General features: G+C 38.5%; 1 long non-coding RNA gene across 1 annotated transcript in view; it reads right to left on the bottom strand.

The window, feature by feature from the left end:
* Window positions 1–3,666: 3,666 nt before the first annotated feature.
* The window catches only part of LOC102035955, a 29,292-nt gene continuing 23,150 nt past the window's right edge, over window positions 3,667–9,808 (bottom strand). Inside the window, exons 2-3 of the long non-coding RNA XR_265269.1 lie at window positions 8,920–8,999; window positions 3,667–3,813 (exon numbers count right to left, since the gene is read on the bottom strand). This is a non-coding gene — a long non-coding RNA (uncharacterized LOC102035955). The remainder of the gene's footprint in view (window positions 3,814–8,919; window positions 9,000–9,808) is intronic.

Here is a 9,808-nt window from a genome sequence, read left to right as displayed (position 1 = left end):
GTAGTAATACCAAAGGCATGAGAATACCAAGTCTCCTCTAAGCAATATTTATTCACATTGCATTCAAAAATAACTTTTAGAGTAATCCAAAATTTTAATATATATTAATATCCAACCGCAGGAGCACAGGAAAAGGGAGAGAAGCTTAGACTAACAAGAAGTTCAAAAAACATCCTGTAAAAGTTTTGGCAATGTAGCATCCTTCTATATGAACCACAGCTGTGCAACTTGCCTATTTTCATTGCATTAGCAGAGCCAGGAGCCTCACAGCCTCAGACATCATACCCTCAGCTGGTTAGCTGAAGTGACAGAAGGTCCAAATGATCCCTTTTAACCAGAACTAGAAGGTACTTAAATGCAAGAATATTCTGGACCATATGAAGTTGATCCTGGAATCACAACTGAGATGCTTAAACACAGGAACTCTAAGCTCAGAGAGATTTGGCTGAAATCCAGCTGATGTGATTAAAACTGGGCAAGTGCTGTGCTTGCCAGTTCAAGGATTCAAAGGTAGCCTCTGGAGCTAAAGAACTTTTACTTTGAAATCAGATGCCACAGCTAATAAGCACTATGATTCAACTATGTTAAAAAAAATGTGAGTAAAAAGCTACTGAATGTACATTCAAACAGGAGGCCAGACTAAGAAAAAGAAAATGCTGTGTTTGAAGATTATTGTTCTCAAAAATTGAACTCACCGTGGTATCTAATAGAATAATAATATGAGGAAGCACCAAGAAAGTAAAGAGAATGTCTTCCAAAACTGGCAAGGGGTAGTTTAATCTAAACCACAGTGTAAAGTGTGAATAATAAAAATAAAAAACTTGGACTATTCCATGGCCTAATCTCTATAAAATGGAAGTAGCCCCAGGAAACCATAAGAGTAAAACCACTTGACCATGTTATTGGTTTTATGAAAATATGTTCCAGAAAATCCACAACTCAAACCTATACACATTTCCATGGCATAGAGATCCCTTTATGTTCCGTAAAATTTGAGTTTCTCACCATTTTATTTTGCTAAACTTTGAAACGATTGTTACATTACAGAGGGTTTTTTTTGCCCTGATGCAGGTTAAGGTTTTTTTGCTTGTTATCAGCTCCATTTGCAATAACCTTTTTGAAAACTATTTAGGAAAGGTCATAAATTTAACTACTAGCTGGTTCAGTAATCAAGAAGGTAAATAATTCCACCTAAAGTGAATTAAAATTGAAGGTCACTAAAGAACTTATCGCTCAAAGCACATTCTGCTTTGTTGTTTGGTCATCCTATTTGTGTAAAGGGAGTTCACATTTATGAGTTTCATCACAGTCTCAAGCTACAGCTCACTGTCCTGAGCCTAACAATTTAAAAACATTCCATATCAAATAAGCAAATACTCTGAAGTCTCATTCAGTATCACATGTTTAAAGCCCTCTGTCATTTGAACAAAAAGAAATAAATAAAACCACCGGAATATATTGTATTTCTTGCAACTTTGTTTCAAGATGTTGTTGATAACACCAAATGTCTGTGGCCTCACTGGTTGTGTTATCTTTATTTCCAGAAAAAAAAAAAAAAGAAAAAGAAAAAAGCTGCATAGCACAGCTACAATTTTAACCTGAGATCTGAAAACATCCGGCTCAAATTTTCATTCTGAGCTGAGAAGTACATCAGTTAGGAAGCTGCAATAATTAATCCAGCGTCAGCACATCTCAACAAAGAGCCCTTCCAGCCAAGGATGACCAGATACTTTGCACAGTTCATCCTCTGCTGTAGTCAGTCTGCTTGTAACAAGACAGAACCAGGAAAATAAGAAGAGAGGAAAGAGGAGTCCAGCATTGTCTTCTGGAGTGTCTCAGAGAGAAATAAGACATGCCATTTATTCCCCTTCGTCAACATCACACAGGAAACTACTGCAAAAGGGCAGGACTACTGAGGGAGGAAACAATCAATTCCTTCAGGCCAGCTGAGATATTCGCAAAATGGGAAGGCAGTGCCTACCTGGAAAGTACTCTGTGTGTTGGATTTTTCCAGTCTCAATCACCTGAACAAAATCACATACTGCAACTCATCAATTCCAGGCAATGCTCCATCTGCCTTAGCCTGTCTAAATTGTCCCAGAGCACTCAGGAACCCAAATGGTCTAGAGGAGCCAGAACACATTCCATCAGCCCATGAGAACAAAATAAACTCATTGAACTATTGTATCTGTTTGCACACATACAAAAATGCAGCTCTGCACAGCTTTCCTCAGAGAGAGAGGAAGCAGCCTGGACTGTGTCCCAGGCTGGGTGGTAAGTTTTTACATTCCCCACTTTAGCCAGGTTTCAATGTGTCACAAGGACATTTCTGTTTTCTGTCAAGGCCAGATGTCTTTTCTTTTTTCTTTTATTTTTAATGTTTGGGGAAACACCTCTCTTTCCTAGGAACTTGTGCAAATATTTCCCTACCTAAAATATTTGTCCTGCATGAAAAGGCATTTTTCTAGTCCCTAAATCCCTGTTCTAATCAGGGGTCCCAAAGTTTGGTTTGTGCAAGTGATAATTGAGCCTTATTGCACTGTGATAAAGCCATTCACTAGTCGTACAATGCCATAGCAGCCTTGTTTATGGCTGCTTTTAAGTGTGATTCTTCATTCTGTTGGTCAGATGCAATGGCAGAGCCCAGGGAAAAGTGATGTATAGCAGTAGGCTGTGTTTTTACTTCTAATTAATTTTTGATCTTCTGGTGAGCTGAAGCAGAATGTGTATTTGCTCTTTTAGCTAGGCTGGACTGGACTCCAATATTAGAGATATTGATTTAAAAGAGCAAATTATTTTCAGCATCCATTTTTTATGTGTTTCCATGTGCTGTTGGAAACAACAGGAAAAAATTAAGCATAATTGACTGAGGGTTCACACCTAAAAGTAATTTCTCTATGCCTTCAGCATATCTATGCTAACAATTAATTTCAATTTCTCTATGCTATCAGCATCTTCAGTGCTGTTATTCCAAGGACTGAAGTCACCTCAACCAATTCAGGTTTGACCATCCTGGCAGAAAACTCCTTTAAAGATCTTTGCAAAAAGTGCCAGAAAAATTGCAAAGACCATTTGCCTTTCATCTCTTTTCACATCAATAACAGTGCCTTTCCCTGCCCCACAGGATCAAGTCCTTGCTGAAGAAGTTACTGTATTCTTAAATAGCCACAGCTCTAGATTCATCTGCCTACACTGTGTGCCTTCTGGGTCATGTGCCTACGTGCCTCAGATGAGCACAGGGGTCATAACACCTCCTCACCTCCTGCTGGAGCAAGTCCACAGCTTGTTCAACCACAGAACGTAAAAAAGGAAAGCCAAAGCTGAGCACCACTGCTGTGAGTGAGCACCAGCAGCACGCGTTCTCTCCTCACCCTATATCTTGCATACCTTAAGCTGCACCTTTGAGAAACAAGTATTTAGCATTTGAGAAACTTGTTTGAGAAACAAGTATTCAGTGGTTCCATCTATTTTATTCTCCCTTCTTGAAAAGGAGGTATGGGAGCAGGTGACACTCTTTGAGAGTATTTTTGATAGGCAATTGTCTTCAGGAGCAGCTGACTTGGGTGGGCTGTCTCCAAGATGGGAAAATCCCCAAGACCAGCTCCGGAGAGGCCAGCAGTGCTTACACAGGGAGCAAGACAGCAGCAATGGATATTACAGAAACTGCACTGGAAAATTCCCCCTCCTCCCCTGAGCATCTGTTCTGCATGTGCTGAACAGATCTTCTTTGTCTCTTGTCCAGCAACATGTGAACGAACTCGAGCTCCCTCCGGGAATGAAGGGATACAAGAGAAGTCAGCATAAAGATTTGTGCTGGAAGGATAAAAGATAACAGCCTGTCAAACTGTGGACCTTTAAAGCTTAACACTTTCTTTCAAATTTGCTCTCGCACTGCTATCTACTGCCAAAATATTACGAGTTTGTGACCCCAACTTACATTTACTGCTTCTTATCAAGACATTTCAGATGAAAACAGAGTAGAAAAAGTACAATGTATAAACAGAAAAATTTAATTGGTTAGTTTGTATCATAAAATATCATGAGATCTGCTCAGTTTTTATCAATCAGAGCTATGCAAGACAGCCTGTGGACTCAGGCAAATATTTCCTTTGGTCACTTCTTTGCAGAAGTGATTTTATTACTTCCCATACATGCAAACCTTCCTCAGCCCCCCTCCCCAAAAAAAATTTTCATTCACAGTTTAACCCTGATATATTCAAAATGCCAAGACATCAGATCTTGTGTAGTTGAATGTTCCAGCCACCTAATCATGTAAACTTAATATAATTTCATTACCAAAGAGTAATCCAAGATCACTTAAAAAACCACAAACTAAAATGTTTGAGGTTTATTTAGCTCGGGGTGTCCCCACAAAAGTGCTGTGCAAATTTTCCCAAGTTTCCTGTAACAGAGTTGACTTCAGTAAAGTACATTTAAGTCAGAGCAAGTCAACCACTGAAAAAAAAGAACTTCTATTGACAACTTCTATTGACAACTAAAACATATCAGCACAGTATCGTAACAAGACCATGTTGGTTTAAGATCCCAAGTCCTTAATAAGTCCTTAAATAAGATATTTGGGTGGTAGCATGTGTTTATATTGTCCTCCTGGAGTCAGCCTCATACTTCAAATTTCCAATGCACACAAATTTTATCTGTTTTCAGATTATAGCCCATGTTAAAGCATTAGCATTTCAGACTTTGATTTGAGTATTTCACACAGTTTCTGTGAACAGTTTTAATCAGGGGAAGAAAAGTGGCCTGAAAGCTGTTTTTGTTACTCCCTGAAATGAAAGGATGCAAATGCACATCCTCAGGAATATGAACCATGTACTGAAGTGAAAATATTCAGCTACTTCACCAAAGAATTGGGAAAACTAATGCACATGCCTGAGATGTAAAAATGGTGGCACAAATTTTTAAAATTACCATCTATTTGAATTACTGAAAATGCTTGAATTTAACTCTATAGTACAGTTGTATTTAAATGTCTGTCCAGTCGCTTCTCAGCTGCCAACTTAACTGAGACAGGTTATATATTTCAGAGCCTGAAAGGCATCTTGCTTCAGTGAAGTGGTGTTTGATTAGATGTAGTGCAAATTATCAGTATGAGAAGCACTCAAGACAAAGGGGGAATTTGGGAGAAAGACAATTTGGAGAGCTGAGAATGGCAAATCAAGGAAGTGCTGCTCCTTCCATGCCCTTATTTCTAGCTGCCCCCTGCATTATTTGGCTTCACACTCAGGATTTCCATGGGATCATCCTGGCAAATAAGACACACTGGTGTTGCTGGGAATCATCCCTCTGCTTGCTTTGTGTGCACCTGGAGCCTGCAGCTGCTGTATGAGAGACTAAAGAGAGACTTGGCTGCTTCTCACACAGAGTTTCTGGCAAAGGTGGGTGTAGGAGAGCAGTCCCAGCTCCTGCAGAACCACCTGTGGCCCTCCTGGTGCCCCCAGAGAGGAGTGCCCAGCAGGTCCCTGGGATCACCTGCATCCTCCATCCCTCAACCTGCACTTCCTCAGTGCAACTCCCTCCTTACAGAGGCCACCCAGGAGCTAACAGGAAAATCTATTAGCTGCTGCTCACCTGGTCTGGATTTTGAAAGGTGAACAAGAGGGTACATTTCCCTTTACGAATCCCCCATGCTCCCCAGCCCCATGGGCTGTTCCATTATTGCTTTTCTTGTTGAGTATAGATCCACATTTTGATATTGTGCGTGATGGAAACTCTCTTGGCTTTCTGGAATTCATTACAATCTTGATCCACTTCAAGCATACTGGTAAGCATGAAACAATAGAAAGAGTCTTCCAACTGTCACCTTGGATTTGTCATCAAATGTGGAATATTATGGGAAAATTGTCAAGAGGTGAAATAGATACCTTCCAAACTGGCAAAATAAGCAAAGCATCACTTCATCATGTTTAACTAACTCTCAGGTGTCTCCCTACACCGTTTATACTGACTTGCAGCTAGCTACAGTGACCCTGTCAGAACCTCCACCAAGGGTCAAAACCATTCAACAAAAAATTCCAGTAATTTTCATATTATTACAGTTGCAGATAATATATTTTATCACACTGTGATAAAGCATGGATCTTAGCAGTGTGTATGCCATCCAGTTAGCCTGCAGTGCATCTCTCAGTACAGTGTGGGTGGTTAAATTTAGCAAACTGTACCAGCTCACTGAAGTCTACCCAATGGAAGTTCTCAGGAGCTTCCAATGGAAGTTCTGTTATACCACCTATGCAAAAATCTGCTTTATTTCAGCTGTAATATGATCAAGACTGCTCTCTGAATACTTGAAACACAGCCATTGGCTCATGGTCTGAAGTAAAATATAGGTATTGCTGTAATTTAAAATGTGCTAATTAGAATATGTTTCTAAGATTAATATGTGTTAGTTATGATATTATTCTGTGTTGTAATGCAGTGGAGTGTGCATTGGCAGAAACCCAGCATGGAATTTTTGACAACTCCTGAACAGCTAGAATCACCAAAACAACTTTAAGTGATCTGCATAGTCAGTTAGATAAAATTTGTAATGCAGTAGCCACATAAAAATAGTAAACAATTGATTCAGCAACTATTCCTCATGCAATCATTTTTGTTAATAAAAACAAAAGTATTGCTGCTAGCCTTCTTTTGTTGGCTGTTTTTCTGTGGCATGGAAGCACTAAAATCAACAATCTCTCCCTCTCAGCAATAAAGGTATGGCCCTATGTATCCACATATCAATACTGTAACATTTGAAGGTTCTGAGTCTTGGCTAAAATTAGTCCATCTGTTGTGCTTCAAGTAAGATATTCCCATAAAATGCAGATGCAATAAGAGATGTACACTTTCAGTCTCATGGCTTGGGGTTTAAGTAAAAAAGTTAAACCTTCTGCCTTGAAGAAACAAAATATCTGAGGCAAACCAATGAAGCACAAATGGCTTCATCTTTTGATGTTGCTGGATCAAGCATGCTTTGCTGGCATGTTCAGAATCAAAAGAAACATCCTGATAATGAGACATAGTGTTTTTGTGATCTTTTTTGATTTCCTGTATTAACATTAATGAAATAAAGAAGGCAACGTCTGAAGTCTAAGGTCTTCATTCTTGCATAGCACGTTAAAAAAAATCCTTTGTGGTCAGAAGAAAACTTTAAAAAAGCAGAGATGTTTCTTGTACATCCCTCAGACAATAACCCTATAAACTTGTTTTGTGATATGCAAACCTATTTCTCATTAAATTTACTGTTCTCTACTTTCTTTCCTCATCTGTTTACTAATGTTACATTTATGGGAAAATCCACATTAATGGTCAGGCCATTTGTATTGCTCAGTCCCCAGAACCTGAAGCTGACATGACACACAGGTATATACTGACCAATACACAATAGGATTTTCACCTGTTTGTATCTTTATGATCCTTCCTTAGAAGGAAATATTAACGACTCTCTAACTCCTTGACCTCCTGGAAAAATTGTTTTGGGAAAAATAAAATCTAATTAGCCATCTGTATCATATGTGGTTTTCTTTTCCTGAATATCAACAGTGAAAACTGTCTTCCCCTCAAGTAAAATAGAGTCAGAATATGACTTTGGCAAGTCCTACTGCTCTGTATATCACCCCTGAACTAATTTCAGAGGAGTCATTATTTCTGGTTTCTGTTCATTCCTGCCATGATGAAAATACAACTGTTCCAATTTTAAGAACAGAAACTAAAAACAGCAATTTAAAAACTGTTCCAAGTAAATGTTTTTAGAAATGCTGAAAGTTTTCAGTGCACTGAAGCACTTAGACATATGCATAACTTTAAAGACAGGATTTGATCATATTGGTTTAAAACAGAACTATTCCCAAACTGGAGCTTTAGGTATATATGTTTCCTCTGATGTGAGTCAGAAAAACACCTTCCTTGACTTCAATTTAATAAGATACAGGAAATATGTGCTTGAGGGTGGTACCTTCTGAGTTGGCCAAAGAAGGCAGCCAGTCCTGGCACAGCAGCATTCTTCATTGTTTAATGAGTTTATCTATGCTGGAGAAAGAAATCACTGCTTTGTAAGAGGCTTAGAGGAAAAGGGTTCTGAGTGCTACCATGGTCTGGAGGAAGTGTGTGAGCCTCCTGTTAGCCATCCAGGATGTCACAGAAAAAAATGGAGCCACAGGCAGTTTTCAGTCTCGAGCTCTCTTTGAACACACAAGTCAGCAATAACAGGCCCAAAGAACCTGTGATCTCTCCTATGCTGCCAGGAAATTAAACCCACCAGGGCAAAGTTACCCTCTTCAAGCATATTTCAATGAGTAGAACTATTCTGGGTCAGTTTGATCCATTATAATGCCTACCAACAACATATTTGAGCCTATACTGTGGACCCTAAAATTGGATTTGCCATCTTGTTTAACCATTCCTGATTTTACTTCTTCTTGATCTCCTACACCTATCAGCTTTGAAGCCAGATATGATTCTGAGCAGAGTACAGACTTTGCAATGCTCAAATTGGAAAAAGAAATCCCTTTGAATTTGTTTTATGATTATGTAAATTATGCCCACATGGGTTTATCTATTCTTATGAAACATAGAGATATGAGAACAGAGGCTAGTTACAACTGCCCCACTAAACTTAAAAAACAAGTCAAAGGACTTCTAGAGAATTTGCAAATTTTTCATGTTATACTCTCTAAGAAAAGTATTTTTCACTTAGGTATTAAATAGTTACAGAAGGAATAAATATTATATGAGCACTGACTGGACCAGAACATGTTGAAAGAGGAGCATCTCTCTTCATACTTCCAGTTTAGTTATTTCATCCTTCCTATTAAAGTCTTATTTTTGGGTATCTAATTTCTCAAAGCTCATGCCTGCATAAACATTTCAGCTTCTTATTAATATAGCTGAGCTTATTTCTTTTTATCTTAATGTATTCAGTACCTCAGAAGGCGCCACAGCTGGAATGCAGCTCTTGGATGTGATCTTAAGTGCTTCAAAGGGAATGAGAGAGGTCAGCATGCCTGAAAGAAAAGATATCGCCACTGTCAAGGACCAAAGAGATTGTGACAAGATGGGAATACAAAAGTTAGTACAGAAAACCAGGGACAAAACCATAGAGGTTCTAGTGGTAGGACAGTTAAAATTCTTTGCTTTTCAAAAAAAAGAACCATGGAGCATATTCAAAAACCAGGAAAAGCCTTCCCAAGAGGCAAATGAAGTCTGATAACTCCTGCAAGGCTGGAGCAAAGAGATTCCTTACAGAAATACAAAGCACCTTTGGTAAAATAAAAGCACTTTGTAAATCAATATTTTTTCTGATAAATACCCCAGATTTTTTTTGTAAAGCTAAACCATCAAGTTGTGGTATATTTGAATAGTTAATTGGGCTGCTGGTGTGTGTGTGTGTATTCAGCCATGTTGGAAGTAGTGAAGCACCATAGGAAAATGTTTCTTGCAAAAGAAACTTAATGCATCCGTTTTTTCAAAGTAATATTAGAAAACCAGTGTAAATGACATCAGCATTTGGCCCCAGTTGGCTCAGAGGAAACAAAATTCTAAACTTATTAAGAAGGTTCAAAGGAAATATGGAAAGGAAAAGGTCTAATGAAAAGGAATGTTTATATGGAGTTTCAAGTAGTTTGTGTCCATATACAAGTATTTGTTCAGGGATTACTCTTAATGAAAATTCTTCTTATGGAGTTCAGCCTTCATAACATTTTTCAATTTTCCTAAAGTTAGTCACATCCAGAAAAACAAGCATTCCAGATGTTTTTATGATGCAGACAGACATCTTAGGTAAGATCACCTCATCAATTTCAGTTCTGTATGT

The sequence above is a fragment of the Geospiza fortis genome, unplaced genomic scaffold, assembly GCF_000277835.1.
Source record: "Geospiza fortis unplaced genomic scaffold, GeoFor_1.0 scaffold11, whole genome shotgun sequence".
Lineage (NCBI taxonomy): Eukaryota > Metazoa > Chordata > Aves > Passeriformes > Thraupidae > Geospiza > Geospiza fortis.
Note: the sequence above shows the minus strand (reverse complement) of the source record. Positions and strands in the feature narration are given on the sequence as shown.